General features: G+C 46.1%; 1 protein-coding gene across 1 annotated transcript in view; it reads left to right on the top strand.

The window, feature by feature from the left end:
- Positions 1 to 337: 337 nt before the first annotated feature.
- The window catches only part of KPNA1 (karyopherin subunit alpha 1), a 58,367-nt gene continuing 52,513 nt past the window's right edge, over positions 338 to 6,191 (top strand). The window contains exon 1 of the mRNA XM_064723097.1: positions 338 to 495. The gene's annotated coding sequence lies outside the window, so the exon portion shown is untranslated. The remainder of the gene's footprint in view (positions 496 to 6,191) is intronic.

Below are 6,191 nucleotides of genomic sequence, written 5' to 3'. Positions count from 1 at the left end.
GCCGTGACATTGGCGGCTGCTGCGCCATAGCCACCGCCACAGCTGCCGCCACAGCTGCCGCCACCTCCCTGTCCCACATACGACACTCCCGGGCGGCCGCCGCCACCATCCCTCAGGCGGGGAAGGGACGGGGTGCCTCCTCCCCTCTCCCCAAACCCTCCCGGGCGCGGCGCCACCGCCCGTCGCACTACAACTCCCGGCGTGCCCCGTGGCGGGAGAGGCGCGCCCGCGCAGGGGCGCGCGCTGCTTGCCGGGAGCCGTAGTCTTTCCTTCGGGGCCGCGCCGTCCTGAGGAGGGCGCCGCCGCCGCCGGCCGGCCTCGCCGGAAGGGCTCTTCCTCCCAGAGGGCGCCGCGGCGCGCCCCGCGCGTGCGCAGTGCCGCTGCCAGCCAGCGCCGGGCAGGCAGGGAGGGAAGGAGGGAGGCAGGGAGGGAGCGGCGCTCGCGCGCCTCGGGTCCGAGAGGAGACAGCGCGGTGCCGCGCCGGGCCGGCAGCAGGTACGGGGGCGGGGGGGAGCCTCGTTACCTCGGCCCCGGCGGAGCGAGCGTGACGGCAGCCGGGCGGTGCGCGGGGCCGCTTCCCCGCGGGAGGAGGGACCGGGCAGGGATCGGCCGCCGGCGGCTCGGGTTGTGGCGGGGGGAGGGGAGGCCCGGGCCGGGGGTGCCGCGCGCGGCGGGAGCCCTCTCGCGAACCCCCGGCCCGTGCGCGCGCGCGCGTGCAACAGGCGCGCGGGGGCCGCGCGCGGGGCGGGGCCGGGGCCGGCGCGGCGGGAGCGGCGCGCGCGTGGGCCGGGATCGGGACCGGGACCCGCGGCTGGCGGGGAACGGGGGAGAGGCGGGCCGGTGCTGCTGTGCCCGGGGACAGGCTCCTCGTGCCTGCAGGGACTCTCTCCGGCTTCGGAAGTGACCGCCGTTGGCTGCGCGGAGTCGGGCAACTCCGTGCGGCGGGGACGGGATGGCCCCGGTGGCGCTGCTCCCACCGCGGGACGGGCTGCGAGCAGAGGCAGGGCAGCAGCTGGACGAAGGAACATCTCCCTAAGCTGAGCCAGGGAGGTTTAGCTTGGACACCAGGAGGAATCTCTTCAGGAGAAGCGTGGTTAAGCGTTGGGATGGGCTGCCCAAGGAGACGGTGGAGTCACCGTCCCTGGAGGTGTTTGAGGAAGGGCTGGATGTGGCACTCAGTGCCGTGGGCTGTTTGGCACGGTGGTGTTGGGTCACAGTTGGGCTCGGTGATCTGAGAGGTCTTTTCCAACCTGATTGATTCTATGGAGGGGAAGAGAAACTTCCTCCTGCATCTTCCAAGCTTTTTTTTTTTTTTTTTCACTTGTGGTGTTAGTTGATTTAAAAAAGCTCTGCCATCTCCCTACAAATATCACCCCGTAGCCTCGCATTGTCTCACCTGAAATGTTATTTGTTTGGCTGCCTTTATACGATGCAAGTTTAGCGCTGGGTGGCCGTTTCCAGTTGTCCTGTTCCAGAGACTTTGTATACCACAGAAACTTGTCCCATTCATCGTCTTTGAATCTGTGTTGCCCGTAGCGCGGTCCCTGTAACAATGATTTTAAGCTTTGCCTCTTGAGGGCGTTTCATGAAAATGAAACTCCGGGCTGGAAAGATACGTCATGAGCTGTGAAAATACCGGGCTGCTGTTTCTGCAGAATTCCCAAATGGTGCTGAATGGTGGTGTTTAATGGTCCCTTTATCCTTTATTCAAGCTGCTCTTCCTCTGGATTTTTTTTTGTTTGCTGGCGTATTTTCTGCTCTGACTGTTTGATGTTAATGAAAGACTTAACAAAGTTGGGATATGTCAATGAGCTCTCAGGAAATGAGATTGCAACTTTATCCTCAGAAGCTCTTTATTCTAAAGCTATTTTGTATATACCTCTGGCAGTTAGTAGTTAGAGTAGAATTCCCTCCAGCTGTTAATGAAGCACTGTGTAAATTAATAGGTTGTATCAAGCTGATCTTTTTGTGTATTTGGCCTTGTTTTTATTGTAACTTCATTGTGTTCTCCTTTCAGTGTTACCAACTGCATTGACATGTGAACTAACTCATTCAAAACGAGTTTTGAAGTTTCTACTTGAGCTGTGGTTGCACCTTTTAATTACCCTTTAGACATACTCATGGGCACAGGGGAGAGGAATCGTAGCTTGAGGCACCGTAACTTAAGATGACACACGAGGTGGAGATTTTTCTCATCGTGGATTTTCTTGTCACAGTCTTTCACACAGATTCAGTGATGCTTCACTCCTGAGAGATGTGACTGTTTTGGGCCCTTGGCATCCCCCACTGAGCCCCAGCTTCAAAGCAGAGTCTTTGTACATCCCATCTCACTCTGACACTGGACCGGGGCGTTCACCTCTTGCTGTCAGTGTGCCATGTGCTGATTTTTGCTGAGGTTGTGTTCTCTGTGCTGATGACTTCAGAGCTGGTGTGCTTATGTGGTCCTGTGTATTCAGCTGAGTGCTGGCTCCTGGAGAAGTCCCACTTTAGTCCATTTGGAAAGGGAAAGGCAGCAGGCAGCACTGGCTCAAGTCACCACGAGAACTAAAAAGTCCTACAGTCAGTTGTGGCAGTTTCTGAAAGGTTCTTTATAGAAACTTCTAAGTGTAAATGTTTATTTAAGCAGGTTATTCGATAGTCTTATTTCAGCTTCAGTGTTTCTGTACAGTGCTCTTTACTATTTTAAAATTTTTTTTATTTCCTCCCCTTCTGTTGAATAAGCTAACGTTAATAGAATGGTACATTTTATTTTATGGTCCTGTTTCTGCAGGCTTGCTTTAAAATCTTTCTGTTTGTCCCTCAACAGGTTGTGAATTTTTTCTTTGAAGTATTTCACAAGTTCTTGGGGGGGCTTAATTTCTATCTTTGAGAGCACAAAAGTGTACCTTTAAAGGCAACTAAAAAAGTTCTTAAGTTGCAAATGTAACTTTTATGGCAAGAGGTTGATGGATGTAAACCGGTGCCTCCCTGAAAAACTGAAATCAGGTTTTTCCAAAATAGCATATAGTGCATAAAAATACTTGAGTTATGTGATTTAGGGCTAGGGGCTTTAATGTTAATTTGCAGCATAACAGAAATAAAAGAGCAGCAAGCAGCAAATAGCTCAATTTATTGCATTTGTTTAAATACTTCTGAAGGCCAGAGGGAGTAGTGAGTGAGCCTGGTAAGTTCTGAGCAAGTCAAGAAAAATAAAAGGCATTAAAGGAATTACACACTTGATGAAATATTCTGAGTGGCTGAAATGTCTGCACTGGAGGTTCTGGAATGATGTAATGGACAAACAAGTTAGAAAGACCAGACCACCTCTTTTTCAGAGAACAAGTGGAAGCTGAACTGATAGAAAAATTATTCAGCTTCATACTAAGGGGTGAAAGCATAATGGATGTACTTGTTTAAATAATATAATAATGCTAATAAAGAAATGCTGATGTAAATTACAGAGAATAGAGGCAGCATTATGATAGCAAGTCACTTTTTTTTCTACTCTGAAGAAAAAACCCGTCGTCTGTTACAGTTTTTAAAGTCTGTTAAGTAAGTAAGTGGATTAAACTGCTCGATGTTATTTCCAAGAATAAATGTGGGGTTTTCAAGCCAGCAGTGGAATGCAAGGCCTGTAGAAATATCAGTACTTTTAAATTATTGTGGACAGGGTAAAGGGACTCTGGAAAAGTAGAAGAGGTAATTTTAAGCTAAACACTCTAAAAACCTCCACTGAATATGAAATCTGTAGACCAGCAGGACTGGAAATGATATTATGCCACCTCCTGAATGTCTTAAATTGCATTAAACATTGTGCAGCCTTTATAATTCATTTTGGGATAAAAAGTAGATGTAGTCTAAGACAGGTGACAGTAAATTTCCGTTCACCAGAATTGATTTATAAAGGATGTTAGCGGCAAGAAGGTGTGAAAAAGTGTTAGAAAGTTGTGGTAGACTGCACATCACAGGGTCACTTCTGCTGGTCTCTTCATGTTAGACAGGAATAAATGGAGTTCAGTGACAGAAGAAATCTAGTTTGAATAACATGAGCACTTTATTGGAACATAATTATTGCTTAGTGTCATGAGGAGACAGACACTAAAGCTCATTGGAAGCGAAAGAAATGCGGCTGTTCCTGGATGTGTGCAGAACATGATGGACTCTGGGCTTTCAGAGTGTGACATAGGACAAGATTTAGTCAGTCACCTGCTGCCAGCAGCTTCCTTGTGATCCACAGGATTTGTTTTCTGTTTTTGTTGGTAGTTCAGATGCTTGTCAGGCTCAGCAGGAGGATTCATGTGTTCTGTGAGATACCAACTGGTTTGATACACACAGATCTTTATTTTATTTTATATAAAGTTGAGATTATATGTAAGCGATGTGCTGCTTCTAAAACCATAAAACAAATACCTTGTGGCTAAACATCCTGAACATATCTTGAAACAAGGCTTTGTAAGCCTATCAAATTTAGTGCTAAGGTAACACTTGAAAGCAAATTCACCTGTTGAATTAGGAAAATGTGCAAACAAGCCACCTATTAGTGGATCACAAACTGTAGGTATCTATAAGTAAAGTCCAATAGTAATGTTGTGATTAACTTTAGGTTGTTGTGGTTTTTGTCTGAAGTAGGGTGAGATTGTCTCTTAAAAGACACAGGGATTCTTTGTAGAGCTTCCACATGATCCTTTCTTCAGCTGCCTGGTGTTCTCATTCTACCCTTTTTTTTGGTTCTGATAAATTATCAGAGAAGAGAAGAGGTCTCTGTGAATGTGCTCTTGGTTGGGTTCAGGAGCTTTTGGTGGGAGGGGTGTTGGGTGTAACTGGGGTGAGGGAGGCAGAATGAGTGTAACTGAGCTTGAAGCGCCTGTGGGTTTGGGCTTGATGTGGCTGATCCCTGTGCTGTGTGAGTCCTTCACTGCTGATCCCAAAGCTGGGATGAAATCGGTAGAATTTTGGCTTGCTGTTATTTTGTTGGTTTGCACACATATCTTCCATAGTGCTGAGTCACAGCAAATGATACAATTGTGGCAGGCAGATTTGTCATGGGAAGCATGAGGTAGCTTTGCTGTCAGTGCCTTCTGATATTTCCAACCCTAAACAAAAGCTGCTTGAAACTACAAAGTCAACTTAATTATTAATTTAGTTTATTTTTAACCTAATTTGTTTTAAACTGCCAGAGACTTCTTTATTTCATTGTGTGAAATTCTGAAAGATGCACTCTTGTTCACTCATAAATTATGTTTAGGGTAAGTTAGGATTTTGGAAACGTGAGGGTGATCTGTTTTTCTGACAGATGACTGTCAAATGTGGTTTTTCAAGCAGTCCCTCTTTTAGATATGACCTTACAGAAAATACGTAGTTGGCCAGCCCATCCTGTGAGTGCAGGGAGCATGTGCTGTAATCTTGATCAAAATACAAATGTATCCCTTCTTCAGAAGAAAAACAGATGACATTTTCACTTGGCATACAGGAATAATCACTTCTGTAGTTTCATATGGATGGGCACATTTACGTGAGGTTATTTTTTTTTTAATGTCAGTATAATCCTGTGTGGCTGAATAGTTTAATTCCTCATCACTTGCTTCTTTGTGTTATGACTTGTGGGACCTTTTGGTTTCAGGTTGATTGTGGGCTGTGGGGTTATAGAAATGAAGGTGAGGGTTTTTTTAATTAAACAGATTTATTGCACTGTTGTGTCTTTGAACACAGTAAAGGAATTTTGTGTTTTCAACTCAAGTCGCAAAGTCTCAGTTAACAAATTTGAAGATGTTTTAATTTTAAATTGACCTGGCTTTGACAGTCAGTTTTTTTACCTTCTCACTCAAGTTAAAAGCTTTCTGGAACTTTGAAAACTATCAAAGTTAAGTCAAAATGAACCTTTTAAAAATAGAGCCCAAAACATCTTGTAAATATCTTCATAGTAGTAAATGTATGGTGAAGTGCTAGATACACACTATATAATCTTTTATTGAGCATGTTGCCTTCTAAAACTGTTTTCCAGTAAACCTTGTAAATGCATTACTTCTTAATCTGTTCAGCAATGTTTCTTCAAAAAAGAGAGGAAAAAAAAGCACATAATCCTCAAACTTTTAAAAATTAGTTGTCCAGCTCTGTGGCTGTCAGTGGGTTTAACAAGTAATACAGGCTGATGTGCCAGATCAGTTTCTCAGATGTGCCTAGATTACCAATTCTAGGTAATTCTGTTTCTGTTA

This window comes from Zonotrichia leucophrys, chromosome 1 (assembly GCF_028769735.1).
Source record: "Zonotrichia leucophrys gambelii isolate GWCS_2022_RI chromosome 1, RI_Zleu_2.0, whole genome shotgun sequence".
NCBI classification, from domain to species: domain Eukaryota; kingdom Metazoa; phylum Chordata; class Aves; order Passeriformes; family Passerellidae; genus Zonotrichia; species Zonotrichia leucophrys.
This window is presented reverse-complemented; position numbering and strand designations above follow the sequence as displayed.